The following is an 11,703-nucleotide window of genomic DNA, read 5'->3' on the forward strand; positions in this document are numbered from 1 at the left end:
TTCTCTGGACATCCTCCAGCACTCAAATGTCTTTCTTGACATGATGGGACCAAAAGTGAACCCTGGATTCAAGGTGTGGCCTCACCTGTGCCAAGTCCAGAGGGATGATCCCTTCTCTAATCCTGCTGGCCACACTATGCCTGATACAAGCCAGGATGCCATTGGCCTCCTTGGATGCCTGGTCACAGAAGAAGATCAGGTTGGTCAAGAAGGACCTGCCTTTCACAAACCCGTGGTGGCTGGGCCTGATCCCCTGGTTGTCCTGTACGTGACACATGATGGCACTCAACAAGATTTCTGCATAACTTTCCTCTGCACTGAAATCAAATTACCACAGAATCTTTAAAGGACAAACATATCTATATATGTGTTTTAAAAAAATTGTAATTAAAGACACGATTTCTGGAAAGAATTATTCATATAAAAAACCATCACTAATGTGACTAAGCCCGTTAATTTGAATGCCATTACTCTGATTTAAAGCAATGTAACCTGGAGGAGAATTGGCCCCATATGACTTCCAAATAGATAGTTATCAGTTAAATGAATTGGTGTTAAGTGAATGTGTCAATTAAATACGCATAAGTATAAAATCTTACAGCTTTAGGCCTCTCCTGCTCTGTTTGGCATGAATTCTCAAAAAACCTTTATTGAAGTTTCAACTCTCGCTAATCACCTTATACCTTAAAGAATTTTTAAGAGCTGAGGCACCATTCACCTCCTTGTACTTTATAATTTAAGACTTTGGAAAAATAGGTCTAATCTACATTAATTCCAAAAAAAGTAGGTGGACCATTTACTTTGATTCCCTTAAAATAATCTAATTTCACAGACTTTATGATTCACTTAAATTAAGGTTGAGAAAATACAGCACTACCAGAATCATATATATGTACGATTCAAAGTAAAGGACAAAATCTGTAACAAGTGAAAATAAGAATCAAAATGTTGATTTTGGATTTAAAATTTAATCTTCAACTCTATAATTGTTCGAGGGCATTTAATTGTCCTTCCTATTTCCTGCTATGAAGATTTCTTTTCTGTTGATTTACTAGTGATCAAGATATTAACTGAACAACTGAATTGAGAAAATCAGGATGATCTCATATCTGATCCCTTTGATTTCAAATTGGATTTTGTCTTGTGGACCTTACAGCCAAGTTGCCATATAGATGCTAGCTCACAACCACACATACCAAATGGGAAACTATTAGACTATTTTCTCAGCTAGAACAAATGGGTATTTAGCACTTTATGGAGCTTAGCTAATAGTGACAGGAACATAATCCAGAGCTGGAACCATTTTAAACAAAAATATTTATACAAAACTATTTCTATGAGACCTTCTGGTACTACTACATTTGTTTTCACATGGTCCAATAAGTTTCCTTACTTCTTTCCAATAGTGTCTGTCCTCTTGTATTTTAAAGGGTATGCTTGGTAGGATGTACTCTGGAGTTATTACAATTCATGTTTTCTCCTTCCATCCCACTGTATAAGCAGCAATAATTTAAAATGATCACATAGCTGATCCTATAAGAATAAGAAGCATTTTTTTCTTTGAAAGACCTTTTTTTTTTTTTTTACCTTTACATAACAACTTCTTTGAAAGGAACACCAAAGATTAGAGAGCTATAACCTACTGTCTTTCAAGACATAGTTTTCACCTATTTCATGGGATGAGGCAAGACCTGGAGCTTTCTAGATGGTGGAAATATTACTATTCATCTGAAGGAAATGAGAAAAAAATATTAAATTGTCTCTCTTATTTTGTATTCTGTCAAAGGCTTAATGCCCATACAAGAATTTTCTGCTGTTGTATTTTCAAAAATTTTAAAATACACACCCTGAGGGAAAGCTGTTTAAAATACAAGTCCTCAAAAGTCTATCTGCCAACAAAGCGATATTCTTTCATTTTTTCTCTTGAACACAAAGGGCTATTTCTTTTTTTTTTTGTGGTGGCTCCGTGTACATTTGTGTGTGTGTGTGAACAACTGATTGGCACATAGGTCTGCTTCCATCTTACACTGATTAGTTTCTACTGATTATTTAACTTTTTGCATACAAGAACTGCAGTTAAGACTAATATTAGGCCAAAGTATCCTAAGTACTGACCTTTTTCAGTTATGATCTCGGCATGTCAAACAACATTGATAAAATCATACCACAATGATCTCTATTGGAAGATGAACATTAAAAGGAATACTCACTTTGCAGGCAGCTTTCCTATAGTATTTTCCTTGCAAACCAAATTTTTGACCAGCCAGCAAACATTACTTGTGGATTTAGGGGTTTAATACCTGCTATTATAAAAAAAAGGGATCTTTTTCAAAGAAAAATCTATAGCATACTCTTATTCTTTCTGGTTAAAATCATGGTTAAGGAAGAGAATACACCCAGTTTAATGTGAGAAAAAAAAGGAGGAAACATATTTAAAAACACGCAATCATTTCCATTTTTTAGAATGAAAATGAGTTGTTGCTGGTAATGACTATATAATCCCATTGACTTCTTTCAAGTTTGTCATATGGATAACATCACCAGTATGAGTAAATATTTTGGAGCTCAGTCTAGCTGATGAAAACAGTGCCCAGACCAGTTAAAGTTCTTCCATTTTCAACAAGTTAAATTGGATAAGATCATGGCTTGCTGTTTGGTTTGCTAAGACTCTTCAACAGAGTCAGCAGAAATAGTCAGCATTCACCAAGTTAAAAGCTGTATTTGTATGAGCCTCTTTGTTCTCTAGAGGGATAACTCTGCCCACACAACGTTTTTGACCTCTGGTCATGGGAATGGGTAAAAAAACCAAACCAGCAAATTGTTCCTCATGATTCTCTTTCATGCAACTACTGACAAGAAACACACCTCTGCTACAACTATCTAGGAATATTCTGGTTTCAAGGGTGAGGGTATCATAAAGTGAATGATCCTTGAACGATATGAAACGTTAGTTTGAAAGTTGTGTTTCAGGAAGTGAACTTGAAATTATCTGTACTTTGACCTGTAAAATATTGGGTGACTTTTTCAGTAATGATGATGAAAAATATTCCTACATAATTACACTGTGGACTGTTTACTTAATCGATAAATTATTTCAGTTCAATTTGAAACTATGGACGTATTTCTGAGAACAACTTGAGAAGTTAGTTTCTTCTGAAAGTCAGATACAGGAAAAAAATAATACCCTATTTTCTTTGTTAAATATTAACTAAACTTACATATGTTTATAAGGAAGAAAAGATACTTTCATTTCTAAATCAACTTGGAATTAATTCATGAACATATCTTGAAAAGGATGACCTCAAGAACCAGGCACTGATTTGTTCTGCATGTCCTTTGTGATAGAGGGAAACAGGCTAGCCATAGAAAGGAAATGCCTTTAAGAAATGAACTGTAGATTATTCATATTTTGCTTTTTTTCTTCTGTTAAACAGCCATGTGGAAGTTTCCTCAGGTTATCTTCTTTATCACACTCTGTGTATACACATTTTACCATGCTTGTTAGAAGTATGTTTTAACCCCATAATTTTGAAAAAGTGCATGTTTATATAAATATTTCATATTAATTTTTGTTTTTATTAAAAAAATCACTAATATGTAAGTTCTAATATATTTCTTGGAAATTTTGTTTTTGTCATCAACAAGTAATACAAATTTGCATAGTAAAATAGCTTACTTTGCAACTTTCTTAATCTGGAAAAAGCAAAATGTCAAACAGATTCACCAAACTGTCAAGTGCTACCAACTGTCTGAAAAAAACTGTTAACAGAAAAAGATTATTTTGTGTATTCTCAGTGTAGGGCAATAGAAATGAATGTAGTCTTTGCTATTGATTTTAGTGGAAGAAAACTAAGGGCACTAATAAATAGACTTATTGCCTTAGTGAAAAGAGTGTCAGTTTGATACTGCTTTTGTCTATAGCTGCCACTCCCACTTTTATTTCTAAACTCTGCTCTTTATCCTTTCAAAATTGCAATGTAGGGCTCAGGCTAAAAGAATACGATTCTTTGTTGACTAAGAAATTTGTAAATTTCCTATATTCTACTGCATAAGATAATTTTAATTGTGATGGATAGTAACTTTAGTTCCTTATTTACTCAACTCTGCACGTATGTGTGTTTACAGTGGTCTGCACCAGAAGCTGCAGTGAGTCTTGGGGATTGTATGAGCCAGTGCCAGGAACTGGGTAGACTGAGATACAAATGAACTTACTGGGCAGGCTGTGGATCTGAACCAGGCTGTTGGAGAGGCCGAGCTCATACAAATGTGGATGTCTACTGTAATTTATGGGCCCTTATCTTGCTCAGCCAGAAAGAGGAGCTGTCTACGCTTGTAAACTTGAGACTGTTGCTGTCTACACGTCTGTGAGTCATCTGAATGCATCTGTCTGTGATCTATGCAGCCAGCTGTATGTATGTACATGGAGCACATGCTTTGTTTGCATGTGGCTTCTGGGAACCCATCTTCAGCCTTTCTACCAGCTGGCCTTGAGTACATGGAATGGTGTCATTCTGACTTGTTGAAACTCTTTTTCTAATATTCGGTCTGGTTAAAATTAAGTACCAAAATTTTTTAACTAAAGGGTTTTGTAGGTTATAGTGTTTAAGATGATAAGTCTATATTAAGTTTTCTAAAATAAGTCTTATTTTATGGAGTAGTGAAAGAGAAATACAGAATCCAGAACCTTTTCTTTATTCTCCCTTTCCATGCAGAATTCAATCTTGATAGCCTTATAGCTGTTCAAATGGCATTTGATTGCAGTTGTATTTTCTATTTCATCTTCCTTTACTTTAGTTGGATAACGAGTATGAATTTATCCAGGCATATGTATAGAGATGTTTATAAATATGGGTCTGTAAACTATGTTAACAGCTAGATAAATATTAGGTAGAGATAAGGTGTAGATCCACTTAGTGTAGATCCACCAAGAAGAACCTGTAATTCCACAAAATCTAATAAAATAAATTCATAAATTAAACAGCAGAAAAGAAAGTAACCCATAAGAAAAGCAACAGGAAAAAGTGTGCAATTTAGTCATTTTTCCTTTATTTATAAACTGGTTTCTAGCTAAATCTTGCCTTGCCTGTAACAATATTCTTGAAATTCAGTTATGCAATTTCAAGTTTTCAAACTCTTGCACAATGTTGATCACTTCTCCATCAGTATTTCTCTCTTTAACCCCTTGACCCCAAATGACAACTTATTTTTGACACACGATGATTTCTGTCCCTTTGCTGTGTGAAAAGTTTGACTTGCTTGAACTTTCCAGGCAGGTTGTTGGACGCTTCTTTAAGTTTTTCACTCAAGTGACCTTACAGGCTCTGTGTTTTAGTGCTGCCTAAGAGAACACATTTTTTTCCTCTGTGCAGTTGTTCTGTGTGTCATTCATTCTGTTCATGTTTGCATCACCTGCCTTTTAAGTAATGCAATAATTCCTTATTATTTACACTCTACATTTCCTACTAAGTTGTTTTCAGTAAGCAAACCACTTTCTTTAGCTCCTTCAATAACATCACAATATAGAGAGATGAGAATTTTAGTTCCCTTAACCTCAAAATTTCCTTCTTCTTTCAAATGTTTCTTGCATTTCTTCAGTTTATTTTGTAAAATTGTGTCAATAGATACGGCAGCACACATTTTAGTCATCTCACAGGCATCAATATATTATTACAGAACACAGGTAGATCAGTTCTCCCACAACTGCCATCCTGCATGATTCTAGATTGTTATCACTGATGCTTACAAAGACCTGACCAACACCCCTCAGTATGATGAAAAATTCAGTAACTGAAGACAGCTGAGAAAAATTAATATGATGACAAGTTATTCTGAGGGTGCCTTAAACCTTGGTGATAGAAGTAGAAATCCTACAGTATTTTTACTGAAGGAAAGGGTAGTTGTCATAATTTCTTATTTTCACAGCTTTTATGAATTAACCAGCATTTTGTATTAAATATCGTGCTTATGGAAGAGGTCATTTGGTTATACAATAATAAAGAAGTTTAAGATTACTTTGTTAACTAATTTTTTTAAATGTCAGAGTATTTGTAGTTTTAATTATGAAGTATATTTGTAATAATATTATTTGTTTTCCTTTAAGTGGTATTTAGGTTTTTTGTAACTCTATATAGCTTGAAATTAAGCTTAATTGTAAGGGTTTTTTTAACTGTCCTCTGTACTATTCCACATAAAGCGAAAGTGCTTTAATCACAGAATCCAGAATGGTTTGGGTCAGAAGGGGCCTTTGTAGATTATCTAGTCCAACACCTCTGCCATGGAGAGACATCTTTAATCTTTTTATAGATCAGATTGCTCAAAACTGTCCAAATTGACTTGGAACTTAACTATCCTATTCTATTCTAGTAAATTATTATATTTGACTAGGAAGGGCAAAACAACCTAGTAGCAACCTAAGTTCTTCAGCAGTTTTTGCGGTATAATTAACCTGTTTTACTGTTACCATGAAATTTTCACTAGTATATACATGTCAGTATTTTAGGACTAATTATTCCAGTAACATTGGAAAAGCTAGAACCTCACATACCTGACAAGAATTCACTGCTCGCTCAGTCGGCAGACTCACCGTTCCATGCCCTGGAATGCCTCGAACTGCCTGGAGAGACAGCATGGGCAATCTGGCAGCTTGGTGGCTCCGAAACGCGGCAAGTGATAGCTGTTAGGCTATCGTCACAAGCAGAAGCAAAGAGGTAGAAATATAACCCTGACTCTGTGCCTGTATTCCTGTTTTCTTTATTCGTCCCATCCAGGGAGGGAACGAGAGAACCTGTTCACAGAAGGGAGAAGCAGGAGAAAAAGGGGCAGGTGAGTTGTGTTGGGCTGCCTTTATTTGGGGGAGGGGAAAGGGGAGAACAGGGGTGCGCCCGTGGTAACCAGCTGATTGGACTCTGTTTCAGGGGAGTCCATGCTATTTTCAAATTCTACCTGCGCTTGGAATAAAGGGGATTCAGAGCACATGGCAGAGACAAGTCTGGACATGCCTGGGCATGTCCCGGGGCTGGGCGGCCTTTCGGACAGGCAGCAACACGTTAATCAGCACTGAAGACACTAGAGCTGAGTAGTTACTCATAATTAGTCAATTAATAGTGATTTATTTGTAATTATTTTAACTTGATTTTCAGAATAAAGAAATAAAATGTCAGAAATTGAACTAGACCGCCATTATTTTATTTGAAGAGAAAGCAAGCCTTCCCACCAGAGGCTTCTCAAAAGAAACCCACATTAAGTTTTTCTAGCGATTGCATATAAAAAGATTCCCAGGAATAACACTTTGTAGGGCTAAAATTGTCATATTCTGAGTGAATGTGACAATTAAAAAGATAGAAAACCAAACTACCAGATTCCAGTATGAGTTCTGGAAAGTTGCTTGAGTAAATTTCCAGACATGCCATCAATGGGGAATAAAGAAAATAAAATTGAGGGCACAAGATTATGCAGCATTTCACTAAAAGAATTTTAAAAGAAATCTGCAGAGAGGATATAACATAGAGAGTGGAAGGGAGAAATGCAATGTAACAATAAATTTTCCAGTTTTAAAAAAACCATAATATTAGAAGAACTCCACAGAAATATTTTAAATAATTACAAAGAGTCCATAATTGGAGCTTTGTTCTTCCTGATACAGATTATACCTATGCATTTAAAAAAAAAAGGAAAAAGCATAAATTTGATAATTAGTTGTCACTGTCATAACTCTGTTGCCACACTCTTTTCTTCCTATTCGTGATTATTGTTTGTCACCACAGTGTCTTGTAGTTTTGTCTCCTTTCTAACTTGTGTTTTCTTACCTGATTGCTATCTGAAGCTCCTCATCAATGACTTGTAAATTATAATAAGGAGGACAAAGAAGGCTGCATAAAGTAAAGTGGTTTATTATATATGTGTTGCATAGTTGAGTTAAATTAACTAGTAAGACTCAGAGGCTTTGGGAAATAAGAATTTAAAATTAGAAAAATAAATAAAAGGATAATGTCGTGAAAGTTTTGTATAACAATCTTGTTGGAAGGACTAAAGCAAGAAATTATTTTAATTTTTTTATCAACTAGCAAGATTTGACATACACAGAAAGAATAATAAAGTTGACCAACAAACAAAAAGACATGAAATCTAATAAGCATTTAGTTGAAATAACTAGTATATTGGTAGAAAGCTTTTTAGAGGTTTTCACACAGCCAAACACAGAATAATGCCCATTAATTTCTTCAAGGGATAAAATATGGAACCAGAAATACATGTGAAGTTACGCTTCCAATAATATTCTCAAAATTAGGATTGTGAAAGCAAATGCAGGTGGAAGGAGATATGAAAAATATTTGCCATGTTTCAGGCGATTTCATTTTGTAAGTTCATACACTGGAAGCATAATGATGTTGAAGGCTGACTCTTCTGTGGGATGAACAGAATACAACAATACAGATTTCTTCTAGTCTAACCTAGACTCCAACTGGTGATGGAAAAAGGAGTGGAAATGGGATAAGCCTTCATCATGATAAAGAATATAAATTACCGTATAGACAAACAAGAGAATAATTCTTGTAAGGCTTTACTAGAGGGACATGGGAAAGGTTATCAGGAGACACCTTGGAAAAATGTACCTTAAGATAGAAATTAATAAAAGAAAGAAGGACAAAACAGTAGAGTACTGATGTTGGTTTTACATCATAATATTCTCAGTCTTAGTGCTTGTGTTTGGCCAAGTACAACTCCCAGGAAGATGATAGAAATTCCTCTGCTGGTATGGTAGCAGTGAAAAGAAACTAGAATCATTATAGAATCAGTAAACAAAACACTACATACTGGATCCAAAAGATTATTAAGGACTACTCCTTATGATCAGAATTGTTGTTCATCCCAAGAATACTATAAATATGGGGAAGGAGATGTTCTGGATTCCTTCAGAAAATTATTTGTTATTCTTTGTATCTTTTTTTTTCCCAGCTGTGGTAGTCTTACTTATCGCAGTGGGATATCAGATAGTCAGCCGTTCTGCTGATTTACCTACAATAATGCCTTAGGAAAATAAGAAAATAATATGGCAAAAATAAGAATAAATTAATAAACTGACAAACAAAAAAACCCAGTCATACAACAGCCTACACTCTTGACATAGCATGGGCAGAATCACCATGAATCTACTAGATTTCATAATTCTTGTAACTGGGTTTCACTTGAGTTTGATGTTTCAAGCTGGTATAAGGAACTATTGTGACTAAAGTATGGTTCAGTCCCTATAGATACTACATCACGGACAAAATTTTGCATTTCAACAGCACTTCAAAGAAAAGAAAGTACTTCACAAATTGAAGAAAACCATGTAAGAAAATCCAAAAGATAATCTAGAATTTCAGTACTTTTTAATGACCCCTCATAGAGTGACTTGTAAAGCTTCTCTAATTTCCTTACACTCCCTCTCTTTTATTACATTTATCACTCACCTAACTGTGATGGTCCCCATGTCAATAATGTACAGATGACAGCTGTTAACAGAAGCTACAGTTGTGGTGCTGAAATTAATGTCTCTAAAAGAAAAGAAAATCAGAGGACATCAATTCCCTGCTTTTTAGGACTACTGATTAGTGAACAACTTTGTACTGCAATAACAATTTTTTAAAGCTGCTTCAATTAACATTATCTCTGTTTGCAACACTGTAAATATAAAATACAACTATAATTTTAAATTATTGGAAGATTGCACTGTTGTCATAGCTAGTTGGTTTTAAGTCAGTAGAATTTTTTCACTTCAGCCCTTTCTTTCTCTGTCATGTTTTTCTGTCTACTATTTCTGTCTGTCCCTGACTCTCTTTCTGACTGTCTCTCTTGCTGTATCCTTCCTCCTTCCTCTCCTCCCCCCTCCCCCTTTCTCTTTTGCTTGCTTTTCCTTTCTCCCTTTGTGTCTCTCTTTTCCTTTCTTGTTCTCTATTTTTAAATCCAATAGTTTGATTGATCAGGTGTACTCTCTAATTTACAATAAATGAAGTCTCATTACTGGGTGAAATTTACATAATACATAATCTAAATTAAATGTTTCAATGTATGTGACGCCAATAGTTTGTGGGAATATACTGTGACTATATAACACTTATAACATGAAGCTATGATCATTGGATTTGGCATGGTGTAATGGTAACCTAATTGCTAGACTTGCTGTTGACAACAATACAGTGTAAACAATCAGTAATGTTGAGTAATAGTGGATGTATAAATAGTACTGTCTAGGGAACCTAAATGAGTACAAGTCCATGGAACCTTACGATATTCATCTACAGGTCTTGAGGGAACTGGCAGATGAAGTTGGCTAAGCCACTATCCATCCTTTATGAAAAATTGTGGCTCTCAGGTGAATTTCCCGATGACTGGAAAAAGGGAAGTATAACCTTCATTTCAAAAATGTTGAACACTGAGGTATCTACAGACAAGTCAGTCTCACCTCTGTGCCAGGAAAGATCATGGAGCACATTCTCCTGGAAACTATGCTGAAGCCCATGGAAAACAAAGATGTGATTGGTGACAACCATCAAGGCTTCATGAAGGGCAAATTATGCCTAAAAAATTTGGTGGCCATCTTTGATGGGGCTAGAGCATTCATTGGTGAGTAGAGGCAAAGGAACTGACATAATCTACCTGGACTTGTGCAAAGTGCTCAACACTATGCCACATGACATCCTTGTGTCTAAATTGGAAAAAAATGGATTTGATGAATGAACCACTCAGTGGATAAAGAACAGGCTGGATGGCCACACACAAAAAGTTGTGGTCAGCTGCTCGCTGGCCATATGGAGACCAGTGATGAGTAGTGTCGTGCAGGGGTTGGTGTTGGGGCAGATACTGTTCAACATCTTGTTGCTGACATGGAGAGTGGGATCGAATGCACACTCAGAAAGTTTGCCAATGACACCGAGCTGTGTTGTTGTATCGTTTTTGCTCGGCCTAGTTTTTGGTAGCAGGGGGGCCACAGAGTTGGCTCCTGTGAGAACCTCCTGGAAGTTTCCACTACGTGCAGCAGAGCCAATCTCTGATGGCTCTGAAAGATGGACATGCTGCTGGCCAAAGCTGGATCAGTGAGAGAGGCTGGTAACACTTCTGTGATGACATATTTAAGAAAAAAATCAAAACAAAAGTCACAAGGTTTTGCTTCTGTCAGAGACTGAAATATTATAATTTATGACTTAAACATTTTCTTGGAGGATTTTTAAAACTGTATTACAAAAGCTGCAAAAAAAGACTATTGCACCCTGAATGGGGCCCTTGACTGAGACCTTACACTGCTCGCTGATGAAGATAAGATAAAGTAACAACTCAGGGCTGGGGACATTCACAAAGCACAGGCTTAACACCTCCAAGATGGAGACCACAGCCTGCCAGGCTCGAACAGACCCTCCACCAAAGGGCGGAGGGAGGAGAGGCTCTGGGTATCTTGGAAAAGCCTGTGGTCAAAAGCTTATCCACAGCAAAAGGGGTGACATGGCCCATCACAGGAGCCCCCCTCAAAGGGGTCCCCAGACTGAGCATCAGAGATGATGCAACAGACCCTCAGTATTGCAGGAGGAGACATGTGGGCATTCCCACCTGGGCCACAGCATATTATAATCCACGGGATTCTGTACTCTTTGGCGTGTGGCGGTGTGTGGCAGTGTGTGGCGGCGTGTGGCGGCATGTGGCAGCGTGGCGTGTGGCGGCATGGCCATG

The 11,703-nt window shown here is 36.4% G+C and overlaps 1 long non-coding RNA gene across 2 annotated transcripts in view; it reads right to left on the reverse strand.

Annotated features, from left to right (window-relative positions):
* The window catches only part of LOC108446515, a 35,563-nt gene extending 28,758 nt beyond the window's left edge, over positions 1 to 6,805 (reverse strand). For both annotated transcript variants that reach the window (XR_001861724.1, XR_001861725.1), the window contains exon 1: positions 6,545 to 6,805. This is a non-coding gene — a long non-coding RNA (uncharacterized LOC108446515). The remainder of the gene's footprint in view (positions 1 to 6,544) is intronic.
* Positions 6,806 to 11,703: the final 4,898 nt, after the last annotated feature.

Source organism: Corvus brachyrhynchos, unplaced genomic scaffold (assembly GCF_000691975.1).
Source record: "Corvus brachyrhynchos isolate BGI_N302 unplaced genomic scaffold, ASM69197v1 scaffold424, whole genome shotgun sequence".
Classification (NCBI taxonomy): Eukaryota; Metazoa; Chordata; class Aves; order Passeriformes; family Corvidae; genus Corvus; species Corvus brachyrhynchos.